At 45.5% G+C, this 17,497-nt stretch overlaps 8 non-coding genes across 8 annotated transcripts; all 8 read right to left on the reverse strand.

Moving 5' to 3' along the window:
- Nucleotides 1-852: 852 nt before the first annotated feature.
- On the reverse strand, nucleotides 853-1,044 carry LOC130125802 (U2 spliceosomal RNA). Its single transcript, XR_008811647.1, has one exon. It is a non-coding gene; the product is annotated as a U2 spliceosomal RNA (small nuclear RNA).
- Nucleotides 1,045-3,088: 2,044 nt separating this feature from the next.
- On the reverse strand, nucleotides 3,089-3,280 carry LOC130125734 (U2 spliceosomal RNA). The gene has a single exon (XR_008811581.1). It is a non-coding gene; the product is annotated as a U2 spliceosomal RNA (small nuclear RNA).
- A 2,044-nt stretch (nucleotides 3,281-5,324) lies between these two features.
- Nucleotides 5,325-5,516, reverse strand: LOC130125735 (U2 spliceosomal RNA). Its single transcript, XR_008811582.1, has one exon. It is a non-coding gene; the product is annotated as a U2 spliceosomal RNA (small nuclear RNA).
- Nucleotides 5,517-7,560: 2,044 nt separating this feature from the next.
- On the reverse strand, nucleotides 7,561-7,752 carry LOC130125736 (U2 spliceosomal RNA). Its single transcript, XR_008811583.1, has one exon. It is a non-coding gene; the product is annotated as a U2 spliceosomal RNA (small nuclear RNA).
- Nucleotides 7,753-9,794: 2,042 nt separating this feature from the next.
- On the reverse strand, nucleotides 9,795-9,986 carry LOC130125718 (U2 spliceosomal RNA). Its single transcript, XR_008811566.1, has one exon. It is a non-coding gene; the product is annotated as a U2 spliceosomal RNA (small nuclear RNA).
- Nucleotides 9,987-12,029: 2,043 nt separating this feature from the next.
- On the reverse strand, nucleotides 12,030-12,221 carry LOC130125766 (U2 spliceosomal RNA). Its single transcript, XR_008811613.1, has one exon. It is a non-coding gene; the product is annotated as a U2 spliceosomal RNA (small nuclear RNA).
- A 2,041-nt stretch (nucleotides 12,222-14,262) lies between these two features.
- Nucleotides 14,263-14,454, reverse strand: LOC130125767 (U2 spliceosomal RNA). The gene has a single exon (XR_008811614.1). It is a non-coding gene; the product is annotated as a U2 spliceosomal RNA (small nuclear RNA).
- A 2,043-nt stretch (nucleotides 14,455-16,497) lies between these two features.
- Nucleotides 16,498-16,689, reverse strand: LOC130125800 (U2 spliceosomal RNA). The gene has a single exon (XR_008811646.1). It is a non-coding gene; the product is annotated as a U2 spliceosomal RNA (small nuclear RNA).
- Between the last annotated feature and the right edge of the window lie 808 nt (nucleotides 16,690-17,497).

Here is a 17,497-nt window from a genome sequence, read left to right on the forward strand (position 1 = left end):
AAAGTGCACAGAGCCGGTCCTTGATGTAATGCCACCTCCACCTTGAACCCATCTGTCATTCCGAACGCACAACTCACCGCTGTTAGTCTTCCCTACCCACATACCCTGCGCCACTCCTATATAGGTTGCTGCAACTCCCGACTCCCGACTTCTTGATGCAATACCAAGCCTCCTCTCTCGGCACCCTGTCATATGCTTTCTGTAAACGATGCAACTCCTTCTGGTGTCTTTTTAAATTGTTTAGATCTGGACTTTAAAAGAATTTTTTTTGACAATATTGCGGATATTTTGCTGTCCAGTCTCTCTGTGTGCATTCTTTAAAACTTCTTACTGTGAGTGTCACATTTCTGGCAATACAGTAATACATGGTCCACTGTTTCTTCCTCTCGAAAATAGTCCCACTTTCCATTATTATGCTTTCCAAACACATAGAGCTAAGTGTTTAGACCAGTATGAGCATTCTTTAGTCTTACCACTCTTCTGCTCTTGTATTTCATCGTCCAGACCTGCAATCCCACGTAAGAGGTCAGTCCACGTTGTTTAACTATAGCTTGAAACGTTCGAATACGGTTGGAAAGGACAGTATGAATACACAAGTGAATGGATTACACATGTATCCGCAAAGGAAATGAACCACTACTTGAGTGCCGGGAGATATGTTATTAGCGCGACGTGACCTCGCCACGACTGATAATATTCTTAATAATAGTCAAACTCCCGGCGTACATACTTGGCTATCGTCAAAGAAGATGACATAGATCCGTCTGAACACAAGTAGAGTGTCGTGCCGACAATGATAGACCCGATTGTGACAGTAACTGAAGAAACATATCTTAATATTCAATACAACGAGAGGAGTGCACCGTTCCTAGAAGTACTGCAATACCAGGTCGATGCGTGGAGTGGACGGAGCAAGCCCCGATTCCATATGCCTGTTGCAAAAATCAATTTAATATATAGTCCACGGAATAGGGGACGTATCAGATATTAAACTGATAAGAACAGATACTACACTTGATCTTAGCCAAAAGGCCGAGAAGCGATACTGGTGTGAAGGTGAGCTGCGAGCCGCACTCGCGTACATATAAATACCATCGACGGGTCCACCACAAACCACATGCCGCTCATTGCTCTACAACGAAAGTTCTTGCATACTGCAAATAAGTAAGATGTATACAAGTCTTATCGCTCACTTAATGTACAAAAACAAAGGGATTAAAAAGAAGACGTCGGCTATCTTTAGTCACGCGGTGCCACTGCAGCCAATGGGAAATGATTAAAAATGACGTGATAAAGTCAGTCCATTTAAGAAGGACGGATGCGATTAACATGCTCCCGTTTTCTACTGTGGCACAACCGCATGATGCATACAAACAGAATCGTTGAATGAAATGACAGGGATTTGTAACTGCTCCCGCTAGGGGTCGCCACAGCGGATCACCAATTTCAGACTTGTCCTGTCCTCTGCATCTTGCTCTGGCACACCAGCCACCTGCATGTCCTCTCTCACCACATCCATAAACCTACTCTCTGGCGTTCCTCTTTTCCTCTTGCCTGGCAACTCCATATTCAGCACCCTTCTCCCAAAATACCCAGCATTTCCCCTCCGCACTCGTCCAAACCATCTCAATCCTGGCTCTCTCGCTTGCTTTGTCTCCAAACCGACCAACGTGAGCTGTCCCTCTAATATACTCTTTCCTAATCCTGTGCTTCTTCGTCAATCATAATGAAAACTTTAGCATCTTCAACTCTGCCAGTCCAGCTCCGTCTCCTGTCTTTTCATCAGTGTCACTGTCTCCAAACCGTATAACATAGCTGGTCTTACAACCATCTTGTAACGCTTCCCTTTAACTCTTGCTGGAACCCTTCTGTCACAAAAAACTCCTCACACTCTTCTCCACCCACTCCACCCTGCCTGCACTCTCGTCTTCTCCCCTCTTCTACACTCCCCGTTACTTTGGAAAGTCGACCCCAAGTATTTAAACTCATACGCCGTCATCGCCTCTATTCCTTGCATCCTAACCATTCCACTCGTCTTCCCTTTCATATGTATTCCGGCTTGTGCCTTCTGACGTTCATTCCTCGTCTTTCCAGTGCATACCGCCACCTCTACAGGCTCTCCTCAACCTGCACCCTACTCTCGCTACACATCACAATGTCATCTGCAAACATCATAGTCCACGGAGACTCCTGCTGATCTCGCCCGTCAACCTGTCCATCGCCATTGCAAACAAGAAAGTGCACAGAGCCGGTCCTTGATGTAATGCCACCTCCACCTTGAACCCATCTGTCATTCCGAACGCACAACTCACCGCTGTTAGTCTTCCCTACCCACATACCCTGCGCCACTCCTATATAGGTTGCTGCAACTCCCGACTCCCGACTTCTTGATGCAATACCAAGCCTCCTCTCGAGGCACCCTGTCATATGCTTTCTGTAAACGATGCAACTCCTTCTGGTGTCTTTTTAAATTGTTTAGATCTGGACTTTAAAAGAATTTTTTTTTGACAATATTGTGGATATTTTGCTGTCCAGTCTCTCTGTGTGCATTCTTTAAAACTTCTTACTGTGAGTGTCACATTTCTGGCAATACAGTAATACATGGTCCACTGTTTCTTCCTCTCGAAAATAGTCCCACTTTCCATTATTATGCTTTCCAAACACATAGAGCTAAGTGTTTAGACCAGTATGAGCATTCTTTAGTCTTACCACTCTTCTGCTCTTGTATTTCATCGTCCAGACCTGCAATCCCACGTAAGAGGTCAGTCCACGTTGTTTAACTATAGCTTGAAACGTTCGAATACGGTTGGAAAGGACAGTATGAATACACAAGTGAATGGATTACACATGTATCCGCAAAGGAAATGAACCACTACTTGAGTGCCGGGAGATATGTTATTAGCGCGACGTGACCTCGCCACGACTGATAATATTCTTAATAATAGTCAAACTCCCGGCGTACATACTTGGCTATCGTCAAAGAAGATGACATAGATCCGTCTGAACACAAGTAGAGTGTCGTGCCGACAATGATGGACCCGATTGTGACAGTAACTGAAGAAACATATCTTAATATTCAATACAACGAAAGGAGTGCACCGTTCCTGGAAGTACTGCAATACCAGGTCGATGCGTGGAGTGGACGGAGCAAGCCCCGATTCCATATCCCTGTTGCAAAAATCAATTTAATATATAGTCCACGGAATAGGGGACGTATCAGATATTAAACTGATAAGAACAGATACTACACTTGATCTTAGCCAAAAGGCCGAGAAGCGATACTGGTGTGAAGGTGAGCTGCGAGCCGCACTCGCGTACATATAAATACCATCGACGGGTCCACCACAAACCACATGCCGCTCATTGTTCTACAACGAAAGTTCTTGCATACTGCAAATAAGTAAGATGTATACAAGTCTTATCGCTCACTTAATGTACAAAAACAAAGGGATTAAAAAGAAGACGTCGGCTATCTTTAGTCACGCGGTGCCACTGCAGCCAATGGGAAATGATTAAAAATGACGTGATAAAGTCAGTCCATTTAAGAAGGACGGATGCGATTAACATGCTCCCGTTTTCTACTGTGGCACAACCGCATGATGCATACAAACAGAATCGTTGAATGAAATGACAGGGATTTCTAACTGCTCCCGCTAGGGGTCGCCACAGCGGATCACCAATTTCAGACTTGTCCTGTCCTCTGCATCTTGCTCTGGCACACCAGCCACCTGCATGTCCTCTCTCACCACATCCATAAACCTACTCTCTGGCGTTCCTCTTTTCCTCTTGCCTGGCAACTCCATATTCAGCACCCTTCTCCCAAAATACCCAGCATTTCCCCTCCACACTCGTCCAAACCATCTCAATCCTGGCTCTCTCGCTTGCTTTGTCTCCAAACCGACCAACGTGAGCTGTCCCTCTAATATACTCTTTCCTAATCCTGTGCTTCTTCGTCAATCATAATGAAAACTTTAGCATCTTCAACTCTGCCAGTCCAGCTCCGTCTCCTGTCTTTTCATCAGTGTCACTGTCTCCAAACCGTATAACATAGCTGGTCTTACAACCATCTTGTAACGCTTCCCTTTAACTCTTGCTGGAACCCTTCTGTCACAAAAAACTCCTCACACTCTTCTCCACCCACTCCACCCTGCCTGCACTCTCGTCTTCTCCCCTCTTCTACACTCCCCGTTACTTTGGAAAGTCGACCCCAAGTATTTAAACTCATACGCCGTCATCGCCTCTATTCCTTGCATCCTAACCATTCCACTCGTCTTCCCTTTCATATGTATTCCGGCTTGTGCCTTCTGACGTTCATTCCTCGTCTTTCCAGTGCATACCGCCACCTCTACAGGCTCTCCTCAACCTGCACCCTACTCTCGCTACACATCACAATGTCATCTGCAAACATCATAGTCCACGGAGACTCCTGCTGATCTCGCCCGTCAACCTGTCCATCGCCATTGCAAACAAGAAAGTGCACAGAGCCGGTCCTTGATGTAATGCCACCTCCACCTTGAACCCATCTGTCATTCCGAACGCACAACTCACCGCTGTTAGTCTTCCCTACCCACATACCCTGCGCCACTCCTATATAGGTTGCTGCAACTCCCGACTCCCGACTTCTTGATGCAATACCAAGCCTCCTCTCGAGGCACCCTGTCATATGCTTTCTGTAAACGATGCAACTCCTTCTGGTGTCTTTTTAAATTGTTTAGATCTGGACTTTAAAAGAATTTTTTTTTGACAATATTGTGGATATTTTGCTGTCCAGTCTCTCTGTGTGCATTCTTTAAAACTTCTTACTGTGAGTGTCACATTTCTGGCAATACAGTAATACATGGTCCACTGTTTCTTCCTCTCGAAAATAGTCCCACTTTCCATTATTATGCTTTCCAAACACATAGAGCTAAGTGTTTAGACCAGTATGAGCATTCTTTAGTCTTACCACTCTTCTGCTCTTGTATTTCATCGTCCAGACCTGCAATCCCACGTAAGAGGTCAGTCCACGTTGTTTAACTATAGCTTGAAACGTTCGAATACGGTTGGAAAGGACAGTATGAATACACAAGTGAATGGATTACACATGTATCCGCAAAGGAAATGAACCACTACTTGAGTGCCGGGAGATATGTTATTAGCGCGACGTGACCTCGCCACGACTGATAATATTCTTAATAATAGTCAAACTCCCGGCGTACATACTTGGCTATCGTCAAAGAAGATGACATAGATCCGTCTGAACACAAGTAGAGTGTCGTGCCGACAATGATGGACCCGATTGTGACAGTAACTGAAGAAACATATCTTAATATTCAATACAACGAAAGGAGTGCACCGTTCCTGGAAGTACTGCAATACCAGGTCGATGCGTGGAGTGGACGGAGCAAGCCCCGATTCCATATCCCTGTTGCAAAAATCAATTTAATATATAGTCCACGGAATAGGGGACGTATCAGATATTAAACTGATAAGAACAGATACTACACTTGATCTTAGCCAAAAGGCCGAGAAGCGATACTGGTGTGAAGGTGAGCTGCGAGCCGCACTCGCGTACATATAAATACCATCGACGGGTCCACCACAAACCACATGCCGCTCATTGTTCTACAACGAAAGTTCTTGCATACTGCAAATAAGTAAGATGTATACAAGTCTTATCGCTCACTTAATGTACAAAAACAAAGGGATTAAAAAGAAGACGTCGGCTATCTTTAGTCACGCGGTGCCACTGCAGCCAATGGGAAATGATTAAAAATGACGTGATAAAGTCAGTCCATTTAAGAAGGACGGATGCGATTAACATGCTCCCGTTTTCTACTGTGGCACAACCGCATGATGCATACAAACAGAATCGTTGAATGAAATGACAGGGATTTCTAACTGCTCCCGCTAGGGGTCGCCACAGCGGATCACCAATTTCAGACTTGTCCTGTCCTCTGCATCTTGCTCTGGCACACCAGCCACCTGCATGTCCTCTCTCACCACATCCATAAACCTACTCTCTGGCGTTCCTCTTTTCCTCTTGCCTGGCAACTCCATATTCAGCACCCTTCTCCCAAAATACCCAGCATTTCCCCTCCACACTCGTCCAAACCATCTCAATCCTGGCTCTCTCGCTTGCTTTGTCTCCAAACCGACCAACGTGAGCTGTCCCTCTAATATACTCTTTCCTAATCCTGTGCTTCTTCGTCAATCATAATGAAAACTTTAGCATCTTCAACTCTGCCAGTCCAGCTCCGTCTCCTGTCTTTTCATCAGTGTCACTGTCTCCAAACCGTATAACATAGCTGGTCTTACAACCATCTTGTAACGCTTCCCTTTAACTCTTGCTGGAACCCTTCTGTCACAAAAAACTCCTCACACTCTTCTCCACCCACTCCACCCTGCCTGCACTCTCGTCTTCTCCCCTCTTCTACACTCCCCGTTACTTTGGAAAGTCGACCCCAAGTATTTAAACTCATACGCCGTCATCGCCTCTATTCCTTGCATCCTAACCATTCCACTCGTCTTCCCTTTCATATGTATTCCGGCTTGTGCCTTCTGACGTTCATTCCTCGTCTTTCCAGTGCATACCGCCACCTCTACAGGCTCTCCTCAACCTGCACCCTACTCTCGCTACACATCACAATGTCATCTGCAAACATCATAGTCCACGGAGACTCCTGCTGATCTCGCCCGTCAACCTGTCCATCGCCATTGCAAACAAGAAAGTGCACAGAGCCGGTCCTTGATGTAATGCCACCTCCACCTTGAACCCATCTGTCATTCCGAACGCACAACTCACCGCTGTTAGTCTTCCCTACCCACATACCCTGCGCCACTCCTATATAGGTTGCTGCAACTCCCGACTCCCGACTTCTTGATGCAATACCAAGCCTCCTCTCTCGGCACCCTGTCATATGCTTTCTGTAAACGATGCAACTCCTTCTGGTGTCTTTTTAAATTGTTTAGATCTGGACTTTAAAAGAATTTTTTTTTGACAATATTGTGGATATTTTGCTGTCCAGTCTCTCTGTGTGCATTCTTTAAAACTTCTTACTGTGAGTGTCACATTTCTGGCAATACAGTAATACATGGTCCACTGTTTCTTCCTCTCGAAAATAGTCCCACTTTCCATTATTATGCTTTCCAAACACATAGAGCTAAGTGTTTAGACCAGTATGAGCATTCTTTAGTCTTACCACTCTTCTGCTCTTGTATTTCATCGTCCAGACCTGCAATCCCACGTAAGAGGTCAGTCCACGTTGTTTAACTATAGCTTGAAACGTTCGAATACGGTTGGAAAGGACAGTATGAATACACAAGTGAATGGATTACACATGTATCCGCAAAGGAAATGAACCACTACTTGAGTGCCGGGAGATATGTTATTAGCGCGACGTGACCTCGCCACGACTGATAATATTCTTAATAATAGTCAAACTCCCGGCGTACATACTTGGCTATCGTCAAAGAAGATGACATAGACCCGTCTGAACACAAGTAGAGTGTCGTGCCGACAATGATGGACCCGATTGTGACAGTAACTGAAGAAACATATCTTAATATTCAATACAACGAAAGGAGTGCACCGTTCCTGGAAGTACTGCAATACCAGGTCGATGCGTGGAGTGGACGGAGCAAGCCCCGATTCCATATCCCTGTTGCAAAAATCAATTTAATATATAGTCCACGGAATAGGGGACGTATCAGATATTAAACTGATAAGAACAGATACTACACTTGATCTTAGCCAAAAGGCCGAGAAGCGATACTGGTGTGAAGGTGAGCTGCGAGCCGCACTCGCGTACATATAAATACCATCGACGGGTCCACCACAAACCACATGCCGCTCATTGTTCTACAACGAAAGTTCTTGCATACTGCAAATAAGTAAGATGTATACAAGTCTTATCGCTCACTTAATGTACAAAAACAAAGGGATTAAAAAGAAGACGTCGGCTATCTTTAGTCACGCGGTGCCACTGCAGCCAATGGGAAATGATTAAAAATGACGTGATAAAGTCAGTCCATTTAAGAAGGACGGATGCGATTAACATGCTCCCGTTTTCTACTGTGGCACAACCGCATGATGCATACAAACAGAATCGTTGAATGAAATGACAGGGATTTCTAACTGCTCCCGCTAGGGGTCGCCACAGCGGATCACCAATTTCAGACTTGTCCTGTCCTCTGCATCTTGCTCTGGCACACCAGCCACCTGCATGTCCTCTCTCACCACATCCATAAACCTACTCTCTGGCGTTCCTCTTTTCCTCTTGCCTGGCAACTCCATATTCAGCACCCTTCTCCCAAAATACCCAGCATTTCCCCTCCGCACTCGTCCAAACCATCTCAATCCTGGCTCTCTCGCTTGCTTTGTCTCCAAACCGACCAACGTGAGCTGTCCCTCTAATATACTCTTTCCTAATCCTGTGCTTCTTCGTCAATCATAATGAAAACTTTAGCATCTTCAACTCTGCCAGTCCAGCTCCGTCTCCTGTCTTTTCATCAGTGTCACTGTCTCCAAACCGTATAACATAGCTGGTCTTACAACCATCTTGTAACGCTTCCCTTTAACTCTTGCTGGAACCCTTCTGTCACAAAAAACTCCTCACACTCTTCTCCACCCACTCCACCCTGCCTGCACTCTCGTCTTCTCCCCTCTTCTACACTCCCCGTTACTTTGGAAAGTCGACCCCAAGTATTTAAACTCATACGCCTTCATCGCCTCTATTCCTTGCATCCTAACCATTCCACTCGTCTTCCCTTTCATATGTATTCCGGCTTGTGCCTTCTGACGTTCATTCCTCGTCTTTCCAGTGCATACCGCCACCTCTACAGGCTCTCCTCAACCTGCACCCTACTCTCGCTACACATCACAATGTCATCTGCAAACATCATAGTCCACGGAGACTCCTGCTGATCTCCCCCGTCAACCTGTCCATCGCCATTGCAAACAAGAAAGTGCACAGAGCCGGTCCTTGATGTAATGCCACCTCCACCTTGAACCCATCTGTCATTCCGAACGCACAACTCACCGCTGTTAGTCTTCCCTACCCACATACCCTGCGCCACTCCTATATAGGTTGCTGCAACTCCCGACTCCCGACTTCTTGATGCAATACCAAGCCTCCTCTCTCGGCACCCTGTCATATGCTTTCTGTAAACGATGCAACTCCTTCTGGTGTCTTTTTAAATTGTTTAGATCTGGACTTTAAAAGAATTTTTTTGACAATATTGCGGATATTTTGCTGTCCAGTCTCTCTGTGTGCATTCTTTAAAACTTCTTACTGTGAGTGTCACATTTCTGGCAATACAGTAATACATGGTCCACTGTTTCTTCCTCTCGAAAATAGTCCCACTTTCCATTATTATGCTTTCCAAACACATAGAGCTAAGTGTTTAGACCAGTATGAGCATTCTTTAGTCTTACCACTCTTCTGCTCTTGTATTTCATCGTCCAGACCTGCAATCCCACGTAAGAGGTCAGTCCACGTTGTTTAACTATAGCTTGAAACGTTCGAATACGGTTGGAAAGGACAGTATGAATACACAAGTGAATGGATTACACATGTATCCGCAAAGGAAATGAACCACTACTTGAGTGCCGGGAGATATGTTATTAGCGCGACGTGACCTCGCCACGACTGATAATATTCTTAATAATAGTCAAACTCCCGGCGTACATACTTGGCTATCGTCAAAGAAGATGACATAGATCCGTCTGAATACAAGTAGAGTGTCGTGCCGACAATGATGGACCCAATTGTGACAGTAACTGAAGAAACATATCTTAATATTCAATACAACGAAAGGAGTGCACCGTTCCTGGAAGTACTGCAATACCAGGTCGATGCGTGGAGTGGACGGAGCAAGCCCCGAATCCATATCCCTGTTGCAAAAATCAATTTAATATATAGTCCACGGAATAGGGGACGTATCAGATATTAAACTGATAAGAACAGATACTACACTTGATCTTAGCCAAAAGGCCGAGAAGCGATACTGGTGTGAAGGTGAGCTGCGAGCCGCACTCGCGTACATATAAATACCATCGACGGGTCCACCACAAACCACATGCCGCTCATTGTTCTACAACGAAAGTTCTTGCATACTGCAAATAAGTAAGATGTATACAAGTCTTATCGCTCACTTAATGTACAAAAAAAAAGGGATTAAAAAGAAGACGTCGGCTATCTTTAGTCACGCGGTGCCACTGCAGCCAATGGGAAATGATTAAAAATGACGTGATAAAGTCAGTCCATTTAAGAAGGACGGATGCGATTAACATGCTCCCGTTTTCTACTGTGGCACAACCGCATGATGCATACAAACAGAATCGTTGAATGAAATGACACGGATTTCTAACTGCTCCCGCTAGGGGTCGCCACAGCGGATCACCAATTTCAGACTTGTCCTGTCCTCTGCATCTTGCTCTGGCACACCAGCCACCTGCATGTCCTCTCTCACCACATCCATAAACCTACTCTCTGGCGTTCCTCTTTTCCTCTTGCCTGGCAACTCCATATTCAGCACCCTTCTCCCAAAATACCCAGCATTTCCCCTCCACACTCGTCCAAACCATCTCAATCCTGGCTCTCTCGCTTGCTTTGTCTCCAAACCGACCAACGTGAGCTGTCCCTCTAATATACTCTTTCCTAATCCTGTGCTTCTTCGTCAATCATAATGAAAACTTTGGCATCTTCAACTCTGCCAGTCCAGCTCCGTCTCCTGACTTTTCATCAGTGTCACTGTCTCCAAACCGTATAACATAGCTGGTCTTACAACCATCTTGTAACGCTTCCCTTTAACTCTTGCTGGAACCCTTCTGTCACATAAAACTCCTCACACTCTTCTCCACCCACTCCACCCTGCCTGCACTCTCGTCTTCTCCCCTCTTCTACACTCCCCGTTACTTTGGAAAGTCGACCCCAAGTATTTAAACTCATACGCCTTCATCGCCTCTATTCCTTGCATCCTAACCATTCCACTCGTCTTCCCTTTCATATGTATTCCGTCTTGCGCCTTCTGACGTTCATTCCTCGTCTTTCCAGTGCATACCGCCACCTCTACAGGCTCTCCTCAACCTGCACCCTACTCTCGCTAGACATCACAATGTCATCTGCAAACATCATAGTCCACGGAGACTCCTGCTGATCTCCTCCGTCAACCTGTCCATCGCCATTGCAAACAAGAAAGTGCACAGAGCCGGTCCTTGATGTAATGCCACCTCCACCTTGAACCCATCTGTCATTCCGAACGCACAACTCACCGCTGTTAGTCTTCCCTACCCACATACCCTGCGCCACTCCTATATAGGTTGCTGCAACTCCCGACTCCCGACTTCTTGATGCAATACCAAGCCTCCTCTCTCGGCACCCTGTCATATGCTTTCTGTAAACGATGCAACTCCTTCTGGTGTCTTTTTAAATTGTTTAGATCTGGACTTTAAAAGAATTTTTTTTGACAATATTGCAGATATTTTGCTGTCCAGTCTCTCTGTGTGCATTCTTTAAAACTTCTTACTGTGAGTGTCACATTTCTGGCAATACAGTAATACATGGTCCACTGTTTCTTCCTCTCGAAAATAGTCCCACTTTCCATTATTATGCTTTCCAAACACATAGAGCTAAGTGTTTAGACCAGTATGAGCATTCTTTAGTCTTACCACTCTTCTGCTCTTGTATTTCATCGTCCAGACCTGCAATCCCACGTAAGAGGTCAGTCCACGTTGTTTAACTATAGCTTGAAACGTTCGAATACGGTTGGAAAGGACAGTATGAATACACAAGTGAATGGATTACACATGTATCCGCAAAGGAAATGAACCACTACTTGAGTGCCGGGAGATATGTTATTAGCGCGACGTGACCTCGCCACGACTGATAATATTCTTAATAATAGTCAAACTCCCGGCGTACATACTTGGCTATCGTCAAGGAAGATGACATAGATCCGTCTGAACACAAGTATAGTGTCGTGCCGACAATGATGGACCCGATTGTGACAGTAACTGAAGAAACATATCTTAATATTCAATACAACGAAAGGAGTGCACCGTTCCTAGAAGTACTGCAATACCAGGTCGATGCGTGGAGTGGACGGAGCAAGCCCCGATTCCATATCCCTGTTGCAAAAATCAATTTAATATATAGTCCACGGAATAGGGGACGTATCAGATATTAAACTGATAAGAACAGATACTACACTTGATCTTAGCCAAAAGGCCGAGAAGCGATACTGGTGTGAAGGTGAGCTGCGAGCCGCACTCGCGTACATATAAATACCATCGACGGGTCCACCACAAACCACATGCCGCTCATTGTTCTACAACGAAAGTTCTTGCATACTGCAAATAAGTAAGATGTATACAAGTCTTATCGCTCACTTAATGTACAAAAACAAAGGGATTAAAAAGAAGACGTCGGCTATCTTTAGTCACGCGGTGCCACTGCAGCCAATGGGAAATGATTCAAAATGACGTGATAAAGTCAGTCCATTTAAGAAGGACGGATGCGATTAACATGCTCCCGTTTTCTACTGTGGCACAACCGCATGATGCATACAAACAGAATCGTTGAATGAAATGACAGGGATCTCTAACTGTTCCCGCTAGGGGTCGCCACAGCGGATCACCAATTTCAGACTTGTCCTGTCCTCTGCATCTTGCTCTGGCACACCAGCCACCTGCATGTCCTCTCTCACCACATCCATAAACCTACTCTCTGGCGTTCCTCTTTTCCTCTTGCCTGGCAACTCCATATTCAGCACCCTTCTCCCAAAATACCCAGCATTTCCCCTCCGCACTCGTCCAAACCATCTCAATCCTGGCTCTCTCGCTTGCTTTGTCTCCAAACCGACCAACGTGAGCTGTCCCTCTAATATACTCTTTCCTAATCCTGTGCTTCTTCGTCAATCATAATGAAAACTTTAGCATCTTCAACTCTGCCAGTCCAGCTCCGTCTCCTGTCTTTTCATCAGTGTCACTGTCTCCAAACCGTATAACATAGCTGGTCTTACAACCATCTTGTAACGCTTCCCTTTAACTCTTGCTGGAACCCTTCTGTCACAAAAAACTCCTCACACTCTTCTCCACCCACTCCACCCTGCCTGCACTCTCGTCTTCTCCCCTCTTCTACACTCCCCGTTACTTTGGAAAGTCGACCCCAAGTATTTAAACTCATACGCCTTCATCGCCTCTATTCCTTGCATCCTAACCATTCCACTCGTCTTCCCTTTCATATGTATTCCGGCTTGTGCCTTCTGACGTTCATTCCTCGTCTTTCCAGTGCATACCGCCACCTCTACAGGCTCTCCTCAACCTGCACCCTACTCTCGATACACATCACAATGTCATCTGCAAACATCATAGTCCACGGAGACTCCTGCTGATCTCGCCCGTCAACCTGTCCATCGCCATTGCAAACAAGAAAGTGCACAGAGCCGGTCCTTGATGTAATGCCACCTCCACCTTGAACCCATCTGTCATTCCGAACGCACAACTCACCGCTGTTAGTCTTCCCTACCCACATACCCTGCGCCACTCCTATATAGGTTACTGCAACTCCCGACTCCCGACTTCTTGATGCAATACCAAGCCTCCTCTCTCGGCACCCTGTCATATGCTTTCTGTAAACGATGCAACTCCTTCTGGTGTCTTTTTAAATTGTTTAGATCTGGACTTTAAAAGAATTTTTTGACAATATTGCGGATATTTTGCTGTCCAGTCTCTCTGTGTGCATTCTTTAAAACTTCTTACTGTGAGTGTCACATTTCTGGCAATACAGTAATACATGGTCCACTGTTTCTTCCTCTCGAAAATAGTCCCACTTTCCATTATTATGCTTTCCAAACACATAGAGCTAAGTGTTTAGACCAGTATGAGCATTCTTTAGTCTTACCACTCTTCTGCTCTTGTATTTCATCGTCCAGACCTGCAATCCCACGTAAGAGGTCAGTCCACGTTGTTTAACTATAGCTTGAAACGTTCGAATACGGTTGGAAAGGACAGTATGAATACACAAGTGAATGGATTACACATGTATCCGCAAAGGAAATGAACCACTACTTGAGTGCCGGGAGATATGTTATTAGCGCGACGTGACCTCGCCACGACTGATAATATTCTTAATAATAGTCAAACTCCCGGCGTACATACTTGGCTATCGTCAAAGAAGATGACATAGATCCGTCTGAACACAAGTAGAGTGTCGTGCCGACAATGATGGACCCGATTGTGACAGTAACTGAAGAAACATATCTTAATATTCAATACAACGAAAGGAGTGCACCGTTCCTAGAAGTACTGCAATACCAGGTCGATGCGTGGAGTGGACGGAGCAAGCCCCGATTCCATATCCCTGTTGCAAAAATCAATTTAATATATAGTCCACGGAATAGGGGACGTATCAGATATTAAACTGATAAGAACAGATACTACACTTGATCTTAGCCAAAAGGCCGAGAAGCGATACTGGTGTGAAGGTGAGCTGCGAGCCGCACTCGCGTACATATAAATACCATCGACGGGTCCACCACAAACCACATGCCGCTCATTGTTCTACAACGAAAGTTCTTGCATACTGCAAATAAGTAAGATGTATACAAGTCTTATCGCTCACTTAATGTACAAAAACAAAGGGATTAAAAAGAAGACGTCGGCTATCTTTAGTCACGCGGTGCCACTGCAGCCAATGGGAAATGATTCAAAATGACGTGATAAAGTCAGTCCATTTAAGAAGGACGGATGCGATTAACATGCTCCCGTTTTCTACTGTGGCACAACCGCATGATGCATACAAACAGAATCGTTGAATGAAATGACAGGGATCTCTAACTGTTCCCGCTAGGGGTCGCCACAGCGGATCACCAATTTCAGACTTGTCCTGTCCTCTGCATCTTGCTCTGGCACACCAGCCACCTGCATGTCCTCTCTCACCACATCCATAAACCTACTCTCTGGCGTTCCTCTTTTCCTCTTGCCTGGCAACTCCATATTCAGCACCCTTCTCCCAAAATACCCAGCATTTCCCCTCCGCACTCGTCCAAACCATCTCAATCCTGGCTCTCTCGCTTGCTTTGTCTCCAAACCGACCAACGTGAGCTGTCCCTCTAATATACTCTTTCCTAATCCTGTGCTTCTTCGTCAATCATAATGAAAACTTTAGCATCTTCAACTCTGCCAGTCCAGCTCCGTCTCCTGTCTTTTCATCAGTGTCACTGTCTCCAAACCGTATAACATAGCTGGTCTTACAACCATCTTGTAACGCTTCCCTTTAACTCTTGCTGGAACCCTTCTGTCACAAAAAACTCCTCACACTCTTCTCCACCCACTCCACCCTGCCTGCACTCTCGTCTTCTCCCCTCTTCTACACTCCCCGTTACTTTGGAAAGTCGACCCCAAGTATTTAAACTCATACGCCTTCATCGCCTCTATTCCTTGCATCCTAACCATTCCACTCGTCTTCCCTTTCATATGTATTCCGGCTTGTGCCTTCTGACGTTCATTCCTCGTCTTTCCAGTGCATACCGCCACCTCTACAGGCTCTCCTCAACCTGCACCCTACTCTCGATACACATCACAATGTCATCTGCAAACATCATAGTCCACGGAGACTCCTGCTGATCTCGCCCGTCAACCTGTCCATCGCCATTGCAAACAAGAAAGTGCACAGAGCCGGTCCTTGATGTAATGCCACCTCCACCTTGAACCCATCTGTCATTCCGAACGCACAACTCACCGCTGTTAGTCTTCCCTACCCACATACCCTGCGCCACTCCTATATAGGTTACTGCAACTCCCGACTCCCGACTTCTTGATGCAATACCAAGCCTCCTCTCTCGGCACCCTGTCATATGCTTTCTGTAAACGATGCAACTCCTTCTGGTGTCTTTTTAAATTGTTTAGATCTGGACTTTAAAAGAATTTTTTTTGACAATATTGCGGATATTTTGCTGTCCAGTCTCTCTGTGTGCATTCTTTAAAACTTCTTACTGTGAGTGTCACATTTCTGGCAATACAGTAATACATGGTCCACTGTTTCTTCCTCTCGAAAATAGTCCCACTTTCCATTATTATGCTTTCCAAACACATAGAGCTAAGTGTTTAGACCAGTATGAGCATTCTTTAGTCTTACCACTCTTCTGCTCTTGTATTTCATCGTCCAGACCTGCAATCCCACGTAAGAGGTCAGTCCACGTTGTTTAACTATAGCTTGAAACGTTCGAATACGGTTGGAAAGGACAGTATGAATACACAAGTGAATGGATTACACATGTATCCGCAAAGGAAATGAACCACTACTTGAGTGCCGGGAGATATGTTATTAGCGCGACGTGACCTCGCCACGACTGATAATATTCTTAATAATAGTCAAACTCCCGGCGTACATACTTGGCTATCGTCAAAGAAGATGACATAGATCCGTCTGAACACAAGTAGAGTGTCGTGCCGACAATGATGGACCCGATTGTGACAGTAACTGAAGAAACATATCTTAATATTCAATACAACGAAAGGAGTGCACCGTTCCTAGAAGTACTGCAAAACCAGGTCGATGCGTGGAGTGGACGGAGCAAGCCCCGATTCCATATCCCTGTTGCAAAAATCAATTTAATATATAGTCCACGGAAAAGGGGGCGTATCAGATATTAAACTGATAAGAACAGATACTACACTTGATCTTAGCCAAAAGGCCGAGAAGCGATACTGGTGTGAAGGTGAGCTGCGAGCCGCACTCGCGTACATATAAATACCATCGACGGGTCCACCACAAACCACATGCCGCTCATTGTTCTACAACGAAAGTTCTTGCATACTGCAAATAAGTAAGATGTATACAAGTCTTATCGCTCACTTAATGTACAAAAACAAAGGGATTAAAAAGAAGACGTCGGCTATCTTTAGTCACGCGGTGCCACTGCAGCCAATGGGAAATGATTAAAAATGACGTGATAAAGTCAGTCCATTTAAGAAGGACGGATGCGATTAACATGCTCCCGTTTTCTACTGTGGCACAACCGCATGATGCATACAAACAGAATCGTTGAATGAAATGACAGGGATTTCTAACTGTTCCCGCTAGGGGTCGCCACAGCGGATCACCAATTTCAGACTTGTCCTGTCCTCTGCATCTTGCTCTGGCACACCAGCCACCTGCATGTCCTCTCTCACCACATCCATAAACCTACTCTCTGGCGTTCCTCTTTTCCTCTTGCCTGGCAACTCCATATTCAGCACCCTTCTCCCAAAATACCCAGCATTTCCCCTCCGCACTCGTCCAAACCATCTCAATCCTGGCTCTCTCGCTTGCTTTGTCTCCAAACCGACCAACGTGAGCTGTCCCTCTAATATACTCTTTCCTAATCCTGTGCTTCTTCGTCAATCATAATGAAAACTTTAGCATCTTCAACTCTGCCAGTCCAGCTCCGTCTCCTGTCTTTTCATCAGTGTCACTGTCTCCAAACCGTATAACATAGCTGGTCTTACAACCATCTTGTAACGCTTCCCTTTAAC

The sequence above is a fragment of the Lampris incognitus genome, chromosome 15, assembly GCF_029633865.1.
Source record: "Lampris incognitus isolate fLamInc1 chromosome 15, fLamInc1.hap2, whole genome shotgun sequence".
In the NCBI taxonomy this organism is placed as follows: domain Eukaryota; kingdom Metazoa; phylum Chordata; class Actinopteri; order Lampriformes; family Lampridae; genus Lampris; species Lampris incognitus.